At 45.8% G+C, this 25,215-nt stretch overlaps 1 protein-coding gene and 1 long non-coding RNA gene across 9 annotated transcripts in view; both read right to left on the bottom strand.

Moving 5' to 3' along the window:
* Positions 1-25,215, bottom strand: part of AUTS2 (activator of transcription and developmental regulator AUTS2) — a 772,098-nt gene that overhangs the window by 163,297 nt on the left and 583,586 nt on the right. The window lies entirely within an intron of this gene.
* Positions 1,780-14,607, bottom strand: LOC140685296 (uncharacterized). Its single transcript, XR_012058700.1, has 2 exons — positions 10,897-14,607; positions 1,780-10,824 (listed from the first exon to the last, which is right to left on the bottom strand). It is a non-coding gene; the product is annotated as an uncharacterized lncRNA (long non-coding RNA).

The following is a 25,215-nucleotide window of genomic DNA, read 5'->3' as shown; positions in this document are numbered from 1 at the left end:
TGCTCTGCCCTCCTGCACACATGGAATGGCTATAATGATTTGCAGCGATCACAAATATCCCAGTTCAAAAGCTGAGCTGTGGATCCAGGTGTTTAGTGATGGTAGAACACTGATTTGTTTGTGCAGAAGGTGATCATGCCTGGGAAAAAAACCCCGAAAAAACAACTTGTGAAGGGCACAGATTTCCTTTTTGTTTTATTTGAGTTCAGGTCCAGCCTCATGCTATGCTCTGGTGTGTTTCTGACCTCGTTCCTCAGGCCTAGGCATGGCTGCCTTTCCTCTGGCTGGTGTCTGTGGCATAAACACAAAGGTGATACCCACAGTCAGCATCGGATCTGACTGTTCCCGACAACTCCTGTGATACAGCAACCGCAGGGACTCGAGGACACATCTGTGAGTAGATGTAGTAGCTGCCATCTGCACGAACTGCATTATTTAACTGCATTGGCACTGATTAACATTTGCTGTAACCTATGGTAATGGGCTCTGGGGGCTTTCCATGTCTGCTACACAGTGGCAGCTGATGTCTCCTGCTCCATCCTTAAAACAGGATGTTTTAATTTTTAATGGAGCACATGTTCGATTGGCTATACAAACAGGCTAATCTGCAAAGCATGTGCTCAATAACAAGCCAAGCTATGCAGCCAGAATAACAACACTGCTTTGCCATGCACGAGATGCAAAAGGCTTCCTGCTCTGTGCCACCATCGCTCAGCGCTGCTGGTCAAGAGAAATCACTGTGCACGTTCCCCATTTCAGCAGCAGCCCTCAGGAACTGCCTGTTCTCGGCTGCCAGCTCCTTTCCTATTTGGGAAACTGAACTGGGGAGTTACAAAGTTCAGGTGCCTGGAACAGCAATCATGGGGGTGCAGCAGAAGCGTTTGGAGGCAAAGCTGAGAGGGGAGAGCTCTGCCAGGGCTTGCATGCAGGGGGAAGAAATCAGCTGGTGGGCATTTAGGCAGAGAGCAGAGATGTGGACACTTCCCCAGTGCTGGAAACAATGCATGAATAAAATCCTACATGACTGTTCCTCCTCTCACATCTCCATAACCCACAGCCACCATCCTCAGGGCTTGTCTCCTGAAATCCAAGTGTCAACACGGAGTGTGCAGCAGCCCAGGCAGCTCTCCGACCCTGCTGGGTCCTACACACACCCCATGCACTCTGCTCCTGCTCCCAGGGAGAGGAGGATGCTCCAGAGGCTGGAACATGGAGTTTTAACCTGTTCCTGCTGCGTTCCCTCAGGCCCTGCCCTGAGGGAGCAATTCTGGGGAGGGACACTGGCCCTGACTGAAGTCCTGCAGCCAAACAGGGAGCAAAGATCATTTCCACAACAGGCACATGCTAAGAAAGCAAAAGAGGAGAAAAATAAAGGCAGCAAAATAAGTGTTGACATATTTCTTGGGGAGTCTTAAGCAGATGGGTGGGAATCCAGGAATCTTGGGCCTTCAGGGTGCCTGTGAGAGCTCGTCAGGTTATTAATTTTCCTGACTGAAGGAGTATGCTTTAGTTTCAGATTTTTTTCTGGTAAGACTAATGTTTTTCACAGTTCAGTAGGGTTTTTATCTGTTTCTTTGAATCACTTGTTACCTCTGACCTGATTTGTCTACAGAATATGTCAAATCTGTAACAACCATGGGCTGATTAAATGATTAATGGAATGCTATTTTAGGACAGCCCTGTCCTACACCAAACCTGTGCTCATGACTGTTTCTGACACATAAACATGAACTGACCTTTCAAAAAGGTCACTTTTATTTTTCGGTTTTCTTCCATGATGAATTATGCTTTTGAGAAAGACTCTAAATTATGGAGCCTTTCATTAGATATAAGAAAGTTGGAGAAATGTTAAGAGGGATTTCTTTCCTCTGGTCTTCACAAAGTACACTTAGGAAACTGTTTCATGACTGCATTAGCAAATACATCTACTGAGCTAATGAACACCTTTTCCTGCCTTAAGATATGAATTTTGAAGATGCTAACTCAATTATCCCCCTCATAAGTGGCCAGCCAGGTCTCAGTGCAAGAACTTCAGCACTGAGAAATGTAATCTGACTGTGGAAGCAATGGATCTATTTCCAGCAGTGTTCTGCTGCCAGAGAACAGACCTGGCATTCACCCTTTGCCTGTGGTTACCCTGGAAGCACACGTGAAAAATCAGACTGTTATTGCCTATTTTAGGCTTTTGGAAGGTGATGGAATATTCCAAAAAGCACATATAAAAAATATTGTCAATTCTCTGTGAACTCAGAAGAAGGGGTAAAACATCCTCACACAGCAACCTAAAATCCCATTTGGTGAGCGCTGCTGGGTCCTGGGTGGAACAACATGGGAATTCCCAGCCCGAGCTGAAATGCTCCATCTTCCTCCCAGCAGCATTATCAGCCTGAGCTGAGCTCCACAATGAGATCTACATCAGCAAGGGCAGTATTAGAGTTTAAAGATAAAGCAAGTATTGATTGCTGTGCTGAGGCCCGGGCTTTGAACTCTTTTGATAAGAGACCTTGTCTATTTGAGAAGTCAAAAGCTCCCAGGATTGTAACCAGGTTCTGGGCAGGCACAGTCTCCTGCCATGTGAGGGGACAAACAGAAGATCTCTGGTTACCTTTCCTTCTATCACAACAGCCCTTCTCACCTATGAAATAGTCCCCAGCACAGCAGCAATCACGACAGCCCAACTCTCAGGTGGTCTGGGGAGAGAAAACCAAAGCCCTGGAATTCAGGTCTCCACTACACATTGAGGAAGCTGATTCCAGCTCATCTGTAACTCAGGAAGGTTTAGTCTGCCCTACAGAAACCAAAACGCTGCTACATTAATGCACAAGGGTGTCCTTTCCATCAAGTTTCTTAATTAGCTTATCTGGAGGAAAAAACTATACCAATCAAATTAAATATTAATCACATATAAACTGCTGATCACAATCAGCTGGGGGTTCACGCATGCAGAACGTAGGGATCTCAGTGTGATTTCTTTTCCCAGAGAGTTTCCTCCTGCTCTCTTTCCATTGCAAATTTAGCAAATTCATATAAGAAACAAAGCCTGAGTTTTCACGTACAACATGAACAACAGACCAGAAGTTTTCCTACACTAAAATATTGAACTAAAAATTCAGTTCCTTTAAATCTTTCTAAATCCTTGCCTCTGATTGGGTTCATTAATAAACATGCTGGTTTTGTTACAGGGAGTGACATATGGCATAATCCGCTAACAGGAAGAAGTATTTTGCATTTTATTGTAGAAAACAAACATGCAAACAGGTTTTCACAGATGGCTTTCTTAGCTTCTGGGAGGGAAAAAAAAAAGCTTAATAATGCTTGAAAACAATTCTTTCTTCCCCCCTCCCCCTTCTTATAAGAAGAGGAGGAAAAAAAAATTTTGACTAGAACTGCTTTTCAATTAAAGTAAGTTCTACTCTAGATATCAGCTGTACCCCAGCTCCCTTCATACTACTGCTGCTTCTTTAGTTATGCATGAAATAAAAGCCTATCAACTTTGCAGTATCTGACAATATGTGCCCAGGGAAAAAAAAAAAAAAAAAAAAAAAAAAAAAAAAAAAAACCTGGGCGAAATCCTTGTCTTTGGTTAACTGCTGAGTGCTGTGAGAAAACCACCAAAGTAACAACCACAGAATGCTTTTAATCAGGAGGGATTTGGATCTCAAGAACTAGACCTCTGCCCACATTCCCTTATCACACTGCTGGCTTGATCATGTGTGAGGATGTGTAAATATGGTCCATAGCATTGGAAAAAAAGTGTATTATTTAAAATTTAAATTACAAATAAGCTGCAGTAAGTCTGAGAAATACTTCTGTACACATTGCAATACTTGCAAATGTAAGGCATCTTTCTCTTCCAGTCATTGTTACTCAGACTTGTGATGCTCTTCCCTCCCCACCTTCTTTCTGCAGCTGCTTGGGAGCAACACAGACCTCCCCCTGGACCTCTCTGTGTGAGATTTTCAGGATCATTTTGCAGTTCTGCCCAGCAAATCCAGCACTGTACAATCCCAAGGCAACCCAGTTCTTTACCCATGGCATGAACGCTCCTTGCAGCAGGCACAGACCTCCCTGTCTGTCTGTGAGGACTGTGATGTCTGTAAGGAGCCACCAAGCATTATGGCCCACTGTAGTGCCCCAGAGCTTTTGGGGATCTGATGTTAAATAAATCCTTTAAAATACTTGATTAAACCTCTGCCTACCTCCCAGAGGGTCCAGCCAAGAGAGGGAGGTGATTACTTCCTACAGGTGACAGTGAAGCTGTCCCTAACAGTGAGAGAAGTGTTTGAACAACTCATTTGCCTCGTTTGCAACTTTCCACCCTCCTCTGACCAGAAAGAAGGCTGCAAATCCAGCTGGCAGCCTGGTCTGGTGGAAGGTGTCCCTGCTCATCGCAGGGAGGTGGAATTGGGTGATCTTTATAAGGTCCCTTCTAACCCAAACCACTGGAGGATTCTCTGAGCTGGCACAGAAACCAGGTCCCTTTCCTGCACTCTGCAATGCTGCAGATGTCCCTTCCTCACCCTCGGTGGAGGCAGAATTGCTCGTTCATAGAAAGGATGAAAGCTGTGGGAATTCTGCAGGTGAGGTAACAGTGGAATCAGGAATGGTCCTGCCTGTTCACTTCCACTTGTATCCCCAGGACTACACCAGAAGAGAGAAATACTCTTTCCAACAGGAAGAACAGTGCATTCCACACTCCTACAGCCCACCTTGCACTTTGGGAAGGTCCCACACTCCCTAAGAGAGCAAAGCCTAGAACATTTGTTATTGCCATCCCAGTCTCACAGGAGTAGAAAAACACAGTTTCTGTAGGATGGGAAAAGGAGACCAGCTCAATGCAGGGACTGCAGGATTCAGGTTTGCCCTGTGCTAAAACACAAACCCAGTGCTGCAGAAGTTCCCTGCATTAGGTGTGCTTAAGCTCTCCTGTTATTTAGGTGGTGAAAGCAGCCAGCCTAATCCCTGTATCTCTTTTGCATAAGGAATCTGAGCTGACAGCATTTAATCAGCTCCAAATTTACACTACTGATACCTTTTCCATTTAATCACAACTGCAGCCTTTTGAGAAGTAATTCCCTTTGGTTAAAATTAACAATGACAGGCTGTGTTTTTACACACTGTTGAAACGTGTAAAACAATCAGATGGAGGAAAAAAAAAAAATGCCCTCCTTTTTCCAAGCTGATTTACGATATATATGCAAACCCTATTAAAGTTAAACCATGCTTTTCAATGAAATGAGGATTTCCAACAAGCTGCTCTCCATTTTATTTAAGGATCCCAATGACTGATACAAACAGTGGTAATCAGCTCTATTCCTAATACAGGATATTTGGGCTGAGAGATAACACTTAACCCCTAAGTGAGAAACAGCTCATAAATCCCAGCCACTTTGTTGGGAAACTTAAGACCCTCTCTGGTGAGCAGAAATCAGATGATATCCTGCTGAGACCCATTATACTCCTTTCTCCAAAATCTAAAGGTTAAATATAAAGAGAAATTAATGTGGAGAAGGAAGGAGATCAGGGGAAGTGGGGACGGGAGTAGGTGGCTAAGAGGAATGCAAATACCTACATAACTGGGTTAATCTATCATGACAGATAAGACAAAACTGGGCAGGATGTGGTTAGAACTTGGAGGAAAAGCTCAGCTCTGGGGAAGTGGCAGCTGCCTTCTCACTGCCCCAGATGTAGGATAGAGCCCCACACCTCCCAGCACCTGCACACAGGCAGCAGCACAAGTCCCTGCTCGTCCCAGGGGTGAGGGCATGAAGGACACATCAGGCTGTGTGAGGCTGGGGCTGGTACAAGCTCTGGGATAATGGGATGCCCAGAGCTGGAAAAGGCCTTGGAACCCACCCTTGTCTGGGGAAGACAATCCTGACTGGCACCAGACATGGAGCCAAACTGACAGGTACCATGGGTTACCTGGAACCACAACACATAGGATGAATTTGAGGCCAGCACTGGAAAGTATTGATTTAACCCTCCTAAATGGAGAAACACAGAAGTCCAGTGAGGAATTCCTCTGTGTCCAGCACTAACAACAATGTTAGGAGGCAGAAGCTCAGTGGATTTGCTGGGAGGTCCTGTCCCATTGCAAATCAGCAGCAAGGTTTGAACTGGTTCATCTCAGCCATCAAATACTCACTCAAACAGTTCAATCACAACGTGCCAGCTGGAAATTATTCATTGTAACTGTTCCCTCGAGGATTCTTCTGTGTTTTGACCATGGAAAAGAGAGGTAAAAGCCACTACCAGCAGCGTCCACAGCCTGGGACTGTTGGTGTCTCTGCCTTGCCCAGGGTCCCTGTGTCTCTCCCTGATTCTGGCACAGGTGAAATGAGGTGTGGCTGTCACAGGGGAAGACCCCCAGGAATGAGAACACCCTGGTATGATGAGCTGTGGGGTTTGCAAGGTGGTGATGGGAGAAGAGCAGGAGAGCAAACACAGAGGGAATGTCCCCTTGGAAAAAGCAGAAGAACCCTTGGAACATCCCTTTGGAGAAGAGCAGAACCCTGATTTTCCTGCCTGTCTTACAGGGCTGCAGCTCTTACAGTGCTTATCACTCTGGGGCTGTGGGCTACGAGCAGCCAAGCCCAGCTAAGGCTGTGGAACGCTTGTTTTTCTGGGAGCTGGTTGGAACTACGTTGTAGATAAACATGGACATTTCCTCCAAAGATTACACTCCACTACAACTTTTTCTGCCTGCGTGTGCTGCTTGCAGAATGTTGAACTTGTTTCCAAAATAAATAGCTCCCAAAGAGGGTTTAATAGGGTTTGCTGTTTTCCAGAGGAAATAGATTGCAAACAAACTGTTTCCTTCTCCTATTTCAAACAAATTTTGGTCCAATTATTTTCTTTTTTAGCATAAAGCTAAATGGACTATTCTGCCCTGTCCCTGACTGAGTCCAAGCGTAATTTCTTTTGATTATGCTTTTATGTTGCAAAATGCAGGGCTCTGGCGACAGAATGGATAGCTTGGGGAGACGGGCAGCAATTTTTTTATCCTTTTTATTTTTTCCTCTTTATTTTTTTAAGTGTGCCAAAGCTTGTCAGCGTTCACTTTTGTGCCTGCTGTGCCTGAATAAAAACACTGAAGGAGGTAGAGGGTGGGAGGGAGGGAAAAACCCCTAAACAAAATAAGCACTGTCCCCCATGCCCAGAGGAGGCTGGCACAGAGGTGGGTAGAATTCAATAGCCTCTATGTAGGGCATATCTCAAGCACTGGATGAAGCCTGATTTCCGTTTTCTCCTTATTATTCTTACTGGGTTTATTTTTTTCCCTTAATCCAGTATTATTTATTTTTTTTTCCCACTGGAGCAGTGACAATTAGTAGCAGTGGGGAGGGGAAACCTTGGCAGATTTCCCATCCAGACCTTTAATCCAAAACACAACTACACAACTTGTGGTCCAAAGCTTCCTAAAATAAATCTCCATCCTTTTCTTTGTTTAATTTATACACAGTGTTGATCAGAAAAAGGGAAAGGGAAGGAAGGGCCCCTTGTTCGTCTTGATGGGAGTTGAATATCATCATGTTCCTGGTATGGTGGGGAAAGCTGGAAATCTGTCACTGTCTGGGTTAGTGGGGTATTACCAAGAACCAAACCTCTGATTTCCTTGAAGATAAAGACCTTTATTTTGGCTGCAATGTAGGAATGTACAAAACATGTTCTCATTTTCCAAGTCAAAGAAAGAAAGAAAGAAATCTGTTTCTATTTGTCTGGCTGTCTATAGCCCAGGGGTAATAAATTCTATTGCAGGGACAAGGATGAAAACCAATGTTTTTCATTTTTGATATCTGGAGTAAAAAGAAAAAAATCCAAGAAAAATCTTTGTATGCCAGAGTCTGAATCAGCCTCCAAGGTCCTCTACAGAGGCAACCCTGGTGCAGGTTCTCAGGAAATACATCACCTCCTAGCCCTAATTACAGACAATTTTTAATATATATTTTTATATCTTTGACAGATCAAGAGAGAGGCATGTGCCTTGGTAATTACAGCACAAGCCTGAAAGGTTTCATTTTTTTTACTGATTTGTAGTAATGGCCTTGGGCAAGTCACTTAATACCTCTGCTAAACTTTCTGCTTGGGATCAAGATCCCAGTTATACAGTAAGGCTCCAGAAGGAGAGGAGGAATGTTGTGAGCATCTCCTCAGGAGGCTTTGATGTGTTTACTCGAGAAACCATATCTGGATGGGCTTTTCAGTTTGGGAAAGTCTAAAACAATGGGGTGTTGTCTTAGTTTGCATATCAGATATGATGCTTGGGCTCATACTCACAGAAAAAAAGAGTTTAATCAGAAGTCCTCTTACTTATCTGCAAATAATTTGCTCCTGGGAAGGCAGAGCAGCTTCCAGTCTATTCCAGGCTCATCTCACACATGCCCTGTGCTGCTTCTCAGCACAAAAATAAATTCTACCTCTAAGAGCCAGCAGATGCACACGACAGGTTCCACCTGATACACAGCAAAAGGCCTTGGGACACATAAGTAACTACCAAATACCTGCCAGAGAGAGAGAAAATCAAACTCTTTGGTGGCTTTTAACTTAATATTTCTTAATTAAAATAAAATTGAAGAGAGGGGAGAGAAAAAAAATCCAACCTTTAATTGTGTCAGCCATGGAAGAAATCTGAGATTGAGGGCTCCAGAGAAGAGAAAGTCCTCTTGGATTAAAACTCTACAATTTATATTTTATCTCCAAAAGGCTATAAATGAGGTTTGGGATTTAAAAAAGATTTCATATGATTTTGTAATTACCCAAGTTACTATTACCTGATTAACACAGGAATCCTAATAGTCTGTTGCACTTTCATTTCTCCAGTTGTGGTTGTCATGGGGCTTGGCACCTGTCACCTGTTCATTTACAGGCATTTTAATTAACCTACATTATGTATGCTTTTTTTTTCCCTTGGATTTAGTGCCTGAATTTCATATTAAAAAATAAAGTTAATAGCTACCTGAAGGAGGGCTGCTGCCAAAACATTCACAGTCGATTCTGCCACATCCATTTACCAGTACCTGTCACAGCTGAGCATCCACCAGTGCTTCATTGCAAGAAGTACAGGGTAGAATAAATTCCTCCTCCAGTGATATAGGCCTGACACCCAGCACTACAAATGTAGTTTTTTACGTGTAGCTGTAGACAATCTGGCTGTGCCTCGTTAATTTATGGGTCCTAATTCAGAAAAAAAATATTTTGGATTATGTCTGAATATTGACAGAAGAATAAGACCTGCCCCTTTGAGAACATAATCCTAGGAAAAGAAGTAAAGAGAGAAAAGTGTCAGTAACAAAATTCCATCAGGTTACATGGTTCCCTCAGCCACTCAGAGCAGGTTTTTCCACGTTTCACCAACCATTGCACCTGGACTGGCCTCAGAATGTGGAATTTACCCCAAAGGCGAGGAGGGGCAGGTCCCAGTCCCTTAGACCAAGTCCAGCAGAGGTTTCCCTGCAGAGCCCCAGGAACCCCCCAGGCTCTGCAAAGCCAGCCCAGCACACACGGAGCAGAGCAGGAGGTGGGAGGGATGAGCAGACACTTCTTCTGTGCAAATCAGTGACAGCGCCCTAGGGAAAGTCCTGGCACAGGAGGGAGCCAGACAGGGCACTGAGAGCCACCCCTGGAAAGGTCTCCTGAGTCCTGCAGAGACTGTGCCAGCACTTGGGCAATTATTGCAGGGCACTGGGAACTCCTTCACCTGCTAGTACACACTGGTCCTTACTGCCCACACTTTTACAGTGGCCTGATCAAGACAGGGAGAGGCTTATCTGTGACATGCAGATCTGATAGAAATGCAAACCAGCAGTGAGTATTTTCTGAGTATTTACTGCTCCTCCAGCTGTGCCAAGGAGCTCTTCACACCTCTAAACCTGGTCTTTCCCTAGGGAGCTCTGTCCCTCTCAGTCTGACTCTTCTTCCCCTCTGGGTGGAGGTAAACCTGCTCCAACTGCAAGGCCAAAATAAAGGAAACAAGCTTCCAGAGTGAGCCACTTCCCTCAAAAAACAGTTTTAATTTTCAAAGAAGATGCTCTGTGCTCTGCACTGTGAGAGTACCCAGGCTTGGGTTTGTGGTTTCCAGGAGAAGTGTGTTTGCAGTCCAGGCCCCACGGCGAGTGACCTCCTCCTGCTCTCCGAGCAGGGATGCATTTGGAAGCACACCCGGGTTACCAGCAGCGGGAGCATGTTTTGTTAGAATTAACAATGATAATGTCAGGAGGGCTCTCATATGTTAGTTAATATGAAGCAGTTAAACAGGTTTTTTCATTTCACACAGGCCCATGATGATCCTCAAGGCTGACAGATGAAGACACATGCATTGAGGAGAGACGGCGTCGGTGATTATGGATCTTATAACCCACTTGGGCCATTAACTCTCAGAATTGTCAGTATTCTGCCCCTTCCAGAAGGAATTCACAGGTTGGTGTAAATGCAACTGCAGAATTTTTGCAGTGACAGTCCCTGCCTGACAGCAGCTCTCAGGCCCTAAATGGACCCCGTAGTATTTGACAATTCCACCCTGTTGGGAGGCCAGGCTGGAGGACAGCAATAACAAAGCAGTCCCAAACTGTGTGAATTTATGCTGCTGCACCTGGAGGAATTAGCAGCGCTCTGAGACAGACTGGGGGCACAGCACAGCTCAGCACAGTTTCTGGGGAAATGTTTGTGGTTTAAATCAGATAATCAATACACACCTAATCACATACAACTGTCCCTTTTGACAACAGGTAAACAGAAATTACTTGTTGATTGGGTCTGCCAGCACCAGAATAGTTTTCAGGGAGACATGAGCACCAGGGGGAAGGATGGGAAGACACAGAGCACCTCTCTACTGTGTAGGCATGGTACCTACCATGAAGCCAAGGTGCTAAACTTGGCACAGTCCATGGATGGAACTCCAGAGAATAAACTCCCTGATCCCATCAACATGAATAAATAGATGAGATCCCACCACCCAAACAGTGCAGAGAAGGACTAACCCTCACTCAAACAGGCCACCTGACTGCATCAGAAAATTGCTTTATTCATTCATTCATTCAAAATCTTCTTCAAAACCTGTTCCTGGTCCCACAGATACAGGGACACAGCAGCCCCAGCTGATAAACCAGCAGCAGCAGCATATTGCCCTGGGTCTCACACCTCACGGCTCCAGGAAAATTAATAAGAAGCCTGAATCAAGTCCTTTAAAAATGAAAAGGAGAGCACTGCTCCAGGAACCTGATGGCAACATTGATAATGAAAACACAGAAGACATTTCATTTAAGACAAGAACTCCAGCTTGCTTGGAACAGGAGGGAATTCTGCCTGCTCGTTATTCCTCTGTTCTCCCCCCCTCACCTCCCATGTACCATCAGCTCCTTCTCTGCTCACACTCCAAGCCCTTTGTTCAGTCCTTAGAGCTGAGTCTGGGGCTGGGGATGGGAGATGGGGACAAGGGGGAGCTCGAGCTGGTGCCAGGTCTGACAGCTCAGCACTTTGGGGCTGGGTTCTGCTCTCCAGCCACCGAGCACAGATGTCAAACGGCTGTGGAGCGCGGAGCCAGCCCCCAGCCCTTAATTCTTAAAGGATTAATTGTCGAGATGAGCTGCACTTCAGTACAGAACCAGAGAAGAGCTTTTTCCTTTTAGCATCAGCGCTGCTCCTCAGAGCCTGGATCTGAGCCATCGCTCCCCTCGCTGTGTGCCCCTCCATTCCCGGAGCCATCTTTGCCTGCAGTGCCTCTTGCATCAACAGCCAGGCAAGTACAGCTGGGAACTCTCCCAGGGCCCATAACTTCAACTGCACACAGTCTCCTGCTCCAGGCAATGATCTGCTCTGCTTCTTCCTACTTCAGCAGCTCTTTCTCACTACCAAGAAGGACAATAAAACCCCCACCTCCATCTCCCCAGCCGTGATCCTGAATGTTCTGCATTTGTGTCAGTGCCTTTGAGTCACGCAGGAAGCACGGCCACCAGGAGAGGGGGGCTGCCAGGCAGAGCCAAGGACTCGCAGTTCAATCCACCTTGCCAGCAGCAAAACCGAGCATAATTCTCACCACAGCACTTCAGAGCAGAGGCAGGGAACACCAAGGGAAATGTCACCACGACTGGGTGCACGAGGCGAATGTGACCCTCTAAAATTAACAGGAACTCGCACATCCCCTTTTTAGTGCTGCAGTCATTCTCCCCGAGTAGGGAAAATAAAGACTGGAGCATACGGTTTCTATCTGTGCTGCACAGAAACTGATTAAAAATGCTAACAACCATGATTGTCCAACAACCAGGAGCTCCCAAGAGGCTCATACACACAGATGGTGATTAGTTTGGGATGGCCAGAACAATCACTAGTACCATGTTGCAGTAACACCCACAGACTATCTGTCACAGTCCCAGGAGACACTTAAAGGCTGTTTACTTCATACAGTTAACTTGAACCATAAGCTTTACAAGCCTCTTTGATACATTTTTAATCACTCTCCTCATAAACCTATAACATTTCCCTGCACTGGTACATGGTTGGGTTCTGTGTATCACAACCTCCTCATCAGGCTGGAAGGAGGATGGCATTCCTGGCGAGCCCACCATGTCACTGCTGCCCAAAGCCTCATGTCACCTCTGCCAAAAAATCCCATGTCCCCACTGTCCAAACCCACCATGTCACTGCTGACTGAACTCACTGTCACCTCTGCCCAAACCCCTGTGCACTGCTCAATTCCACTGTGTCACCTCTGCCAGAGCCCCCTGGGTCACCTCTGCCCAAACCCCTGTGTCCACTGCCCAGTTCCACTGTGTCACCTCTGCCAGAGCCCCTGTGTCCCCACTGCCCAAGCCCAGGGCTCCCACTGTGTCCTGAGCCCCCCTCCTCTCCAGAGATAAGATCCAGCACAGCTCTCCCTGGCAGTGCCAAAATCAAGACATTGATAGTGGCCACGTAACAAATATTAAAATATCAAGCCAATTGTTTATCTTTGAAGATTTCCATTTCCCAAACACTCTGTGGCTCTGGGTAAGTCAATGCTTGCACTAAGGCTGGTGCAGGGATTGGGAGGGGTTTTTCTGTTCGGTCCAATATCCCGAATGTTTCTGAGCACTTTGTGCATTGTTGCTGCCAGTACTGTATTTCTTCCAGAGATCATAATCTTTCTTTAAACAAAATGAACAGTTTTGTAATTTAGACCTCTCAAAGAAGAATCTCCAAACAGCAAAGCAGCCCTGCCCTCACCCCCCAGGCAAAGCCCAGGGTCTGGAGGCTGCAATCCATCTCAGGTGAGCAAACAGGGCTGTTTGTCCAGGCAAAGCCCCGAGTGCCGAAGGAGGAATTAATCACTCCTAAAACCTTGTCCAGAGGCAGGGCTGGGGAAGCAGCCCTGGCCACCAAGCTTAGCTCTGTCAGGGAGTGATGGCCCCGGGGAGCTGGTGCAGTGAAGTCACCGGGAAAGCAGGTTAATTTACAGCACAGGGAGATGTGGGGCACCGGCTGTGGAAAGCCACTTCTGCTGCCACCCTCACTGGTGTAAATTTAAATAACTCCCACAGAGAAATCCAAGATTCACACTGAGCAAATGTTAGTAGACTCTGCTTCTCCTTTGTTGTCAGTTTTTCTCCTTTAATTGCCTCATCTGTTTGGAGAGAATATGTGCCCACTAATGGATTTTTTTTTTAATGTTTCCTTTGCCACCTAGAAATTTGTTTCTGCTTCTGTCTCTTACCTATATGAGATCACTTCCCACCTCCGGGCAGTATGAGGTAACCCAGTTTAGAGGTCTCAGGACAGATCTCAGAAACTGGAAAGTCGTGGTTTCACTTGGGGACCTTTAGTGAGTGAAAATGGGATGGGGTGTTAGTGCCCTGTTCAGAGAAGTGGAAGGAAAATATTGAAAAACCAACAGACAAATTAAATGTGAAGGAATCAATTAAATACAACTCTGAAAATATAAAATCCTACAATACAGAGGTGCCAAATGGCATTATCTCAGCTGCTGTGTTAGTAGTGAAAATAATTCTTTCTTTGTAGAAAAAATGAACAAAATACATAGTTCCAATAAGAGATATTTTTATACCAGAGAAACTTCCTGAATTTATTAAGAATATAGATTATTTTAAGAATTTGATGCAGATTTTGAAAAGCAAAACTCAATTCTATGCTGTTGGGGAGCTTTGGGTGTTTCATTATCTAATTTTAAAACATATCACAGACCTGTGGCTAAAAGCAATTAAAAACATAAGTAGTGGAAATTTCCAAACATAAAGAAATGCCAGACAATATTTGTTTTCACTTTATTTTTGCTTCTACTCACACATTGCCAGTCTGAAGTGTAAGAATCTGTACTGGCATCTCCATAGCATTACCTGTCATGAAGATGTCCAAGCCTTTTTTTATCTCAGCTTTGCCTTATAAAGCCTTGTGAAGACATTAGCTTATACATTATTTAATTTAGCATCGTGTGGCTGTCCAACCCAGCCTTGTGGAGCCACGGCAGCTCCCCCTGTGAGCGTGGGGCTTGCACACCTGGACCTGCAGTGGTGGTGGGACCTCACACTCTGTGAAGCTCTGCAGTTCCTCCTCCTTATAGACCCAAGATCCCAAATGAAACCCAAACCCACTTGAGAGCAGGGCATGGCTGGTGTGTGCAGAGGGCTGGGCCAGCCCGGTGCCTGTCACTTCCCTGTGGGCTCCTGTCTCTGCATCCATCTGGTCTCATCTCCTGAATGGTGAGGTCCTGACAGGCACTGCCTTGGTTCAGCACCTGCCAAAAGGGGCTCTTGTCTGTCCCTGGACATCCAAGGAACATTGCTAATTCCAGAGTGATGGTGGCACCCAAATTCAAGGAGCCTGAACGGTGTGAAGGCCACAGCAAGGCCTTGAGTGGCTGTGAACCCCTGTCACACTGGAGCTCAATAATCCCTGGGGGTGTGTTGGAACTCAAAATGTCCCTCAGACATTTCTGGAGGTTCCAGGCCTTGGTCAGAAGCATTTTAGACACTGGCAGGCAGCTGAAAACAGCTGTGATTTTGAGTTTGAGCCATGGAATGAGTTACCAACTTTGAAGGTGGAACAAGCGGTCACAGAGGGTTAGATGGTATAGCAGAAGTAGCTACAAATTAGAGGGGAAAATTTTTTTGTATTGTACAGGGGGGTTTTAACACCTGTACAGGGGGGTTTTACTTTGTACAAGGGGGTCAGGAGTTCTGAGATGGAGGAAAGTGGGCCTGATCCTGTTCTTCCTCCTTCTTCTTCCTTGCCTCCATGTTCTTGGTGATGTTGGCACTCACAGATTGGTTTAGAGTAAAAAAGCACATTGTGACATAGATAGTAGGTATTGGGGATAATCTGTAAACATATAACACGTAATATATCATATAAAAGATAGCAGCAGCCCTGGGTGGGGAGAGAAGAAGACAGCAGGCAGTGAGGGTGTCAGGGTGTGTGTGTCTCTGCCTGGGCCGCTGACCAAAGCAGCCGCAGTGGGTGAAGACAATCTTTTAGATAACCAGCAATAAACTGCCTTGAGACCCAACAACAAGAGGCTGCAGAGTTTTTCTTTGGAAGCAAAGGTTGGAGGAGTGACTTTACCACCACACGAGAGCCCTGAATCAATCCCGGGGTTCTCACAGGGGTGAGCAAACTCGTGTTTGGTGTAAGGCAGCAAAGCCACAGCAGGGATGAACACAGAGCAGCCAGCCCTGCCCTGTGCTTCCACCACCAGACAACACTTCCTCCTCCATGAGTCTCCTTGCACATGGCACTACAGCTCTGGGCCCTGTTTGCCAGAGGCAAATACTAACACAGAGAAAATCTTCTCCGCCCAGCTTGCATAGATGGGAACGTATTGCCCAATCCAGCAGCCAAAAGGAGAACAACATGATTAATGGAAATGTGTCTTGCTTACTTGTGAGCTCTCTACTCCCCCACCCACCCACAGACATAAACTTTTACAGCTTTGGCTACTTAAGATCTTAACCAGACGATCTGCATAGGGTTATAAACCATGGTAGGAACCCTCAGGCAACAGGGCCCCTACATTAGCAACCACTCAGTATTGAACAATTAGATTGATACTCATCAATCATTTACTTGAAAAGAAGAAAATATATTAAAAGGGACTGGAGGGGATTTATCTCCCCATACTGATAAATTGTTAAAAATTAATGAACTAGAGCAACTCTGAAGGAAAAGTAAAGCAAACCCCCCAAAAACCTCAACGACCACAAAATCCCCACAGGCCCTCAGAAAGCTCTTAAAGGGGCTCCTATGTTAAAGATACTTTGTCCTCTCTGGCCTGATGGGCTTTTTGCTTTTGTTTTTGTGTGTGTGTGGTAGTGTTGATGATATTCTCCATCCACTGGTTTTTCCCTGGCACTTTGCATGCCAAGCACAGAACCGCTTCTTCATTTGTTCCTGGAGGAAGGGAACAAACACCACAGTTTGCAATCCCTGCTCACCAACCAGTTCTGACCTGCATATGGGCACTGTTCTTAATTTGGCAGAAGGCTATTTAAAAAACTTCCCACCCCTTTCTATCCTTTAAACTGTCAAGCCCTGCAGCAGAGCTAGAGCCATGAAATTCAGCAAGGTGCCCAAACTTTGTGCGATACAAAGCTCCCTGGCAGCTTACAAATAGCCCGAGGGCTGTGCAGAGCTCACATTAAACAGAACAGATTGCAGCTGCCTCCCCATCACACAGAGTTGTGGGCACGGAGATCAGAGGTCCTGTCAGTCACTGCTCTGCACAGGCCCTGCCACTCTGTTTGCTGTACCTCTGCCTGTGTCATTGCTGATCATCGAAAACATGTTCATTTTATTTCCCTTTCATCTGACTCAGGCGTCCTCGGATGCAATAATAAGGAGGAGCTGATGGGGAATGCTGTCCATTCCGTGGTGCAAGAGGAGATCATTCATGGCTGCTTTATTTCCTTGTCTCTGCTGTTACACACAGGGATGATGCTGTTCTGCAGACTCCAGAATAGGCTTTGTTTTGGGAGCTCTGTGAGAACTTTGTCCATGTGCTGCTGACTCCTCACAGCACAGGGATTGCTGCTGGGGATATGGATGTGTGTGTTGTGGGCAAACTGCTGAAAATATTTACGTGCTGAAAGTGCCAACCCATGTTGACAAAGCAGAAACTCATGTTTCTGCTGTTCATCCCTTTCATGAGTAAAGGAAATGAGAAAAAAACACTAAAGGAAAACTAAACTAATCAACCAACAAACAAAAAAAACCTCAAGGGGGATTTTTTTATATTTATCAAACCTAAAGGTTCAGTTCTGAATATGATTATGAAAATAAGGAGGTTTTTAGATTGAAAAACAGATACTTGTAGTCACTCCTAACATTTTTTCCCCACCAAAAAGATACCACCACACACACAAAAAAAGACCCGAGCCATTCCTTTTTCATGACAGAATTCAAAACATTGAAATTCCCTATTTTTATTAGATAATAGTATTTCATTACCAAAGGAAAAGAAGTATTGAAGTTGTGTCCAAAATGAAATTAATCCAAATACAGTGAAAACTATTTACCATTAAAGAATATTTTTTCAGTCCCCCTTGGATTATACTATAGGCAAATAAAATGTGTCCTTCCTGCTCCCTTTTATGGAGCTTTTTCTATGAATGTTCTCTTGAAAAATAACCACTCCTACCCTCACTGTGTCCATGGCAATAACAGACAAGACCTCCAAAGACTAAACATAAAAGATCACGAGAAGAATTCAGATTGAAAAGGGAATAAAGGGAATTAACCCTCCCATGTTAGCATGTACATATGTGTGTCTGTACATACCAGCCCATGTGCACTGAAGGACACAAAGATTGATGTAATTTTCCGCTGCTCACAGATGGCAACTTCCCATCCTGGCTCCCATGAATCATTCAAACCTTCCTCTGCAGCCTCCCAGATAAGACTGAAGTGATGCAAGAGGCCTTGAGCCAACCCCTTTGCACACAGGTGAAATCCACCTAAATTCTTCATTATGTAGGGAAGAAAATGAAGCCTATCTAATAAAATTAATAGCAATAATAATACTTTGCATTGCTAAAATGCCTTCCAGCTCAGGAACTCAAGGCTTGATAATTAATGTCTCTTTAATTTTATTTCTATCGATTAAAGATCCAGCAGAACAAAAAAAAAAAAAAAAAGGAGTCTATTAACAAAAGCTAATGTGATTTTCAGTAGGAACTGGTTACAGGGAGGAGCAGTGATGCTGCCACTCGGGCTGCACAGACAGACATCTAGACAGTACATATGTCCATACATTCCCTAAATTAGCACACCCTCCACTCGGCGGTTGTTCGGGGAAATTAGGCGGTTGTGTATAACTGTAATGAGGTCATACAGGGTCTGATCTCCACTGGGATTTAATTAACTCTGAATCTTATAAATATTGTGCTGAATTATCGTTAAATTTGCATAAAGGTTAGAATCGAGCTGGACCAGCCCCATTTACCAGAGAGGGCTGAAAATAAAACCTTTAAAATAAGACCCTTTAAAGAATGTTTTTGTATTGCAGACAGCCTAGTTTTGTTCTGGGACTGAAAATATATTTAAGGGGAAGGAAGGTTGAGAGGGAGGGGAAGAAGGAGGCTATATTTCACACAGACTTTCTAGATAACTTCAAACAGACTAATAGAATGGTGGTTTGCAGCCCAGAGATAACCCGTTCCTCCAATGGCCTTACTCTCAGTAAAAGGAGATCGTATCAAATATATACACAGTTATCAAGAAATCTTTTCCTCTTTTTTATTTTTATTATTAAAGTAATGCCAGACATGAAATATCATTGCCAGGCAGACCAGAATGACAAAAACTGTAAAGGTGGAGGCACATGCACTAACTCTGCTCCAGATGAAAGTAGAGCTGTGGCCTCCTTTCCAGAAATTCCTGTTCAGATTTTACCCAGGCACAAGCCCCACTGTTTCTGAGGAGAACCAAGTGAAGATGACACAGGGAACTGCAATATTTGGTACCTCACAACCTCATGTACATCAAGGTCAGGTTGGATGGGGCTTGGAGCAGCCTGGGATAGTGGAAGGTGTCTTTGCCCATGGCAGGGGGTGGAAAAGGATGGGCTTTAAGGATCCCTTCCAACTCAAACCTTTCTGAGATTCTCAATTAATTTCAAACTAGTGTCATCCTAACCAAAGCCTTTGGAATGAGGCAGAGGCAACAAAGCCATCGCTGAGTTGTTGCTTGGCTACTGAGGCAAGAGGGATGGAGCTGGGAAACGAGACAAGGCACAGCTGCCCTGGGCTGCAGGCTCTGGGCTGCAGGGGCAGCCAGAGGGCAGCTGGAAGGGCCACAGCTCCTTCCCAGCCTCCAGCTCCTGTGCCAGCCTGCTGTGGCTGTGGCTGGGTTTGCTTTGAGCATGCAGAAACAGCAGCAGCTCCTCTCGTGGCTGCGCTGCACCGCTGAACATTCACTCCACAGCCATGTCATTCCTGGGCAATATTCCTGCTTGCCAAGGCTCACCAGCAGCCCCAGGCCAGCCAGGCCAGGCTAATCCTCTGTCAGCAGGAGCTGCTGGGCTGTGCCTCCACCCTGCCCTGCAGCAGCCCCACAGACCTGAGCCAGCCCATGTGTCCTGTGGACAGCCAGGGAGGGACTGCAGAGCTCCAGTGCTCCTGCCAGGGCCCCAGAAGCTCTGAGAAAGGTTTTCCTCTCTGCCAGAATGTACAGTGCTGTTCAAGAACAGCTCTCTGTGCTGACCACAGGCCCTTGGATCTGCTCAGTGATTGTCCCCAAAGTCCCTCTGGCAGCAGTGTCAGCCAAAGCGTGTCACAAATGGCAGAGCAGAGCTGACTCCCCAGAGCTCTGTCCCAGGGCATGAGGAGGAAGGGACAGCCTGAGAAATCACTGATGGATGAGGCCATCCAGAGATGTTACAGTACCCTGGAGCAGCCTTGCTGAGTGAGGTGATGACAACAGAGCTCCCTGGGGCCAAACCTGCTCTGGAACCTTCAGACAGGTTCACCTGGGCTGGATCACATTCCTCTGGGTTTCACTTCACCTGGCACTGCACTCAGAGCATGCTGGAGCAATTGGCCCTTTCATCCCTTGCCCTGCTACATCTCTGGGTGGGGAATGCTTTAGAAATGACTTGAGGTAACCTGCTAAGGAATGTGTTCTGCAGAGCAGCTGAAAAATGTGATTTGAATTGAAACATGACCAATAAATTAATTTTGTTGACAAGACTCATCAATGAGGGTGCTTTACATCCTATGGCAGTGGCATGGGAAGCAACCTTCAGCAGGGCCCAAGCAGAGTGGGTCACAGAGGTCACCATGAGAGGACAAGCACACCAAGACCTGCCCTGGGAGCACAATTCATGCAGGAGGCAATGACTGGAATGAGCTGGAATGACAGGCAAAGACCTGCTCTGAACATCCAAATGTCGTGTTTGACTTCACAATGTAATTCTCTTCATAAAGCAGCACAAGACAGAAAACCTCAAGGAAAATGAGTGTGTAAAACTTATTTTAGGAAGTGTCTGTGTGGCAGCTGCAGCCTCACCATGTCCTTCTATCACCTTCCCTATGAGTGTATCAAACACTTCTAAAAAATTAAGAAATGGGAAACATAACAGTTTCTGAATTATGGTGCACATCCAGAGACACGTGTAAAGTGCAGCATTAAGAGTCACCCATAAATATTTACCTGAAAGCAGAGCTTTACTTCCACAACCCCATGGTTTGTCAATATGCCTCTCTGCCAGCTACAATTCTGCACAAATCAGCAAAGTCACAGATCAAAGGAGACTATTTTGAGCTTCAAGGAACCCTACAACATTTGACTCCCTGCATGTGTTAATATCACTGCATAAACTGTTATGCTTATGGCACATTCTGGCCAGAGACCATTTGTTGCTTTGTTTTGGTAAGTGGCATTTAAAACTGGTACTTTTCTCTTCAAGTCTGTTCTTCCCTTATAAAATTCCCCTAAATGCATAGTAGGCATGGTGATAGCAGGTCAAAGGTTGGACTTGAGGATCTTTTTCAACCTTCATGATTCCATGGTTCTATGATTCTATGATCACTGAAGCTCCAGTTTCAACCTGTCCCATGGTCTTACCCTGGTCTTCTACAAGGGACCACCTCACCTCCTGGACTTGTCCACAACTGAAACCTGCCCAGTCCCACTGTTATGGGGAAAATCACTCTGTCTTTGCCCAGCTCTGCTCTCCTGCCTGCTCAGCTCTCCCCAGACTCCTCATGAATAGCCACCATTGTAGGGAGGCTGGAGCCCTCTTCCAGCACGGGGCTGCGCTGAGCAAAACCCATCAGCCTCATCCAAGCCAGAGTGGGAAGGGATCTTCAGGGGACTGGGAATAAAGCAAGGAAAACTAGAAGGGGCAGAGGGGGGGAAATAGACTTAGGAAGTCTTTTCAAATATAGGACCCAAAACTAACATTTGGAAATTTCCAAGGTCTAAGGAAAAACAGCAAGAGCCGTTCAGCTACATTTGCTCTGGCTTCAGCCAGCTCCCTTAGCTGAGCTCTGTTGTCATCACATTTCACATTATGATGGTGTTGTGAACTACAAAGAAAACAAGAGAATTGGCAAGTCAAGTATTTTGCCAGCTTTTCTGAGAGAAAAAGCATCCAACTGAGAGGTGCTGATTCCACCTTCCTCACAAAGCACAGGCTGCTCCACCAGCCCTGGGCGGCATGACTGCACCTTCCCTCACTGCTAATTCTTTAAAATACCCTTGATGACCTTAAGCCTCATTGAAATGATAAATTAATTTTAACATTACTGGATAGAAAGGGCCAACTGTGGATGGAGATAAATACATTATTTGCAGTGAAGACAACAAATTGCCTTCAGGAGAATGGACGGAGAAAAAGAATAAAATCTAATCAACTTTAAATTGGAACATGTAATCCGGCTGGGATTACACACAGATGCAGAGGCAGGGAGAGGCACAGCAAGAGGGCCCAGCCAGACCTCATTTGCACAAAGCTGACCGTGGAGAGCAGCTGCTGGGCATCTCCTGCCACAGCCTACCCAGCCTGCCCGGGCAGGAGTGGCTCATCCTTAGCTGGGAACATCCACAGCAACTCAGTTACAGGCAACAGAACCATGGAATTGTGGAAGGGACCCGCCAGGATCACTGAGTCCAACTCCTCTGCCTGGCAGACACAATTTCACTGGCCCAGGACTCTACACACCTGGGCCAAGACAGCTGATATTGCTGAGCTCCAAGCCCCACACCTTGTACATGCTCTGATGCTTATGTGACCCCAAAAACGTGGCAGAAACAGTCCACAAAGAGCTAGGATAGTTTTCCTCTGGTTGAAGGGCTCTGTGGGCTCTCACAGGGATGGAGGAAGCACAATCCCCCTCCCCAGCACCACACTAGGACTTTCACACACACAGTCTCCTTAATTATATCCACACTACCCAGTAGGACACCACAGAGAACAGATCATTAAAGAACAGAACCTTTTTGTGTGTGTGTGTGTTAACCTGAGGACATTTTAATTTGCATTATTCAGTGATGTGGTTTCAGGCTGCTCCCCAGACCAGAGTCACCACATGGGGAAGGGTGGCAAGCAGTGGGTCAAGCCCCAGCTGAGGCACCAAGGGGGTGAAAGTGTCACAGCAGCTTTGCTGTCACAGCCAACACTGGGTGTGTCCCAGGCCTGACAAGACAGCAGAGTGAGAGATGTGATAGATCAGAATGGTGCAGAAATTGATGGAACCCGCTCTTCTGACACCCCAAATCCATGATTCACTACAGCAGTATGGTCAGAGCTGCTGCTGGGGTGTTTAGATGTCCCTGTTTCCCCAAAAGAAGCCAGATTGCCTCTTGTCTGTGGAAAAAAGGGAGGAAAATGGAGACGAGGGAAGATAAGAAGGAAAGACAGCACATCTTGTAGGTAAAAATCATGTTGCTTAGCTTGGAGCTAACCCCTACGACATACATTACTGTCTTTCTGTTCAATCAGTGTTCTGCTACAAGAATCAGTTACATTCAATCATCTGAAAGAGCTATTAAAATGCTGATAAAAAATTCATAAAGTAACACACAGTAATGAATCAGGAGAATTCAGTAAAGTGAGACCTACCCTTAGAGCAGGGCAAGAATGAAGGTGAACGATCGTTTGGGCCTAGCGGGCATGAAATACCCTTTTGGAAGATGAATAATTCTGTTTTGGGCTGATAAGTTGAACTAATTTATAATGCTGTTTTAGGTCCACTGCTGAAATATTTCAAATCCCTCAACTTTAAAATGCATTGCCTGTCAGAAACGGGTCTCTTAACAGTTTCCTCTTAACATTTTTCAAAATGTAACCTAGACCAATTTGCATGATTTACTGCTTTATTGTATTATACCGTGCATGATTTAAAATGGGAAATAAAATTTTTAAAAAAAGAAAAGGTGGTGTGACAGAATCGCTGCAGAAGAGATGCAATGGTTTTTTAGATCTCTGCACAATACACAAAAGGTGCTTTTCCTGCCCTGGATCAGGATGGGGAGGCAGGCAGCCTTGTGGGAATTAAGCAGTGGTTTGTCACAACAAAGCCCGGCTGTGTTTGCCTGGAGTGGCTCCCACTGTGCAGAGGCTCCTGGATCCCTGGTGTTGGCTGAGGCCACTGGGAGCTGAAAGCAAAGAGAGCTGAGGGCCCCCAGCATCCCTGCATGTGCTCAGTGTCTTGTGAGTCTGTGGGGATCAGGATCGATTGGAGCTCTGCCGGCTCCAAGGTACAAGGCATGACTTGTCTCTCTGCAGGTGTTTTTCTGACAAGTGGGGAGAGTTGCATGGGTTCCCAGCTGACTTCTCAAGAGCCAAGTCTGAGAGCCTGAGGGAGGAGAAGCAGCAGCAGCAAAGCCATCTTCTCTCTGCTTTCACTTAAGAGATATTCCTCTGAGAGCACACAGCTCCTCCAGTGCCATGTTCCTCCCTGGAGTGCTCTGTAATTGCACATGGGTTCTTGGCCAAAGCATTCCCATGCCCAGCCAATCTGCACTCCAGAATATTGCTCTGCTAAACCCCTGGGACATGCTGGGGTGGCTGCCACACCATGGATGGCAGCAGCCTGGCCAGAATATTGCTCTGCTAAACCCCTGGGACACGCTGGCGTGGCTGCCACACCATGGGGTGCCTGTCCAGGTGCTGCTGAGCTGGAATTGCTCCCCAGAGCTGAACACCACGAACCCTGTCCACACCAACTCATCTGCCGTGGACAACAGCTTGCCAGGTAACCTAAACCACATCCAGTAACAGTCCAGGACAGAGGCAGGAGGCTGTTTTCCCTTCAGCATCAGGAGATGTCCAGTGGAAGGGCTGGACTCCTTAGAGAGCAGCATGGTGACAGGGATATTTACCCATCCTTGGGTGAATGCCCCCAAAGAAGTCACCTTGCCACTTGGTTCCACTCATTCATTTTACAAAGAACACAAACCTTTGCCATTGCAATGGTAAGGACAGGCTGCCATTTTAATGGGCTCTTTCCCACTGCAGATATTTGCCCTCAAAGCAGGAAAGCAAAATGGTGCAAATGTGCAGAGGGAATCAAGATGTGGTGCACCCCTCATTCCTCAGCTCAGCCCCTTGGTTCTGACACCAGCTGACTGCAGTGGACAGTGTCAAACACTCTCACAACGCCTCGAACTGGGTTTGCACAGCTGGTTCACAACCCACAGCTCTGATTTCCTTCCTCACTGGGGCTAGAAGCATTCATTCCATCTGAAAATGAAGTCAATGTGTTTTAAGTTGGAACTGAGGACAGAGACTGTCCAATTCATTTCCAACTCCTAAGACTATATTGTGTGACTGATATTAAAGAACAAAGGCAGATACCCTCCCCAGCTGTAAAATAAGGCCATGACTCTGAAGGGCACAGAGTTGTTCATTAGTGGTTTCTACAGAAAATAGTAAGGGCACCAAATGATCCCACCATTTCCAGCTTCCTTTTCAAGTGATTCATCTCCAGATCAGACCTGGATTCAAAACCCCATCATTGGAAGGACCCTCATTACCTGTGCTATCAGCACCATCCATAAATGTATCCTTTACCTCCTAATTAGGCCAACAAAGGAGGGCTATTAACAGCTAAATGTGTTACAAATGCAGCATTAGGGATAGAGACTATTGACCTTTTTACTCCCAGAGATCTATATACCCCTTTGTTCTGCTGAACACAGCTCCCCCTTGTCAGGGCATCACTGGTAACGGGAATATAATCTGTTCTCTGATTGCACACAGGCTTTCCTTGTACTCCATTAGAAAAA

This window comes from Taeniopygia guttata, chromosome 19 (genome assembly GCF_048771995.1).
Source record: "Taeniopygia guttata chromosome 19, bTaeGut7.mat, whole genome shotgun sequence".
Classification (NCBI taxonomy): Eukaryota; Metazoa; Chordata; class Aves; order Passeriformes; family Estrildidae; genus Taeniopygia; species Taeniopygia guttata.
The sequence above is the reverse complement of the archived record's forward strand: the minus strand, read 5'-3'. Positions and strand labels throughout refer to the sequence as shown.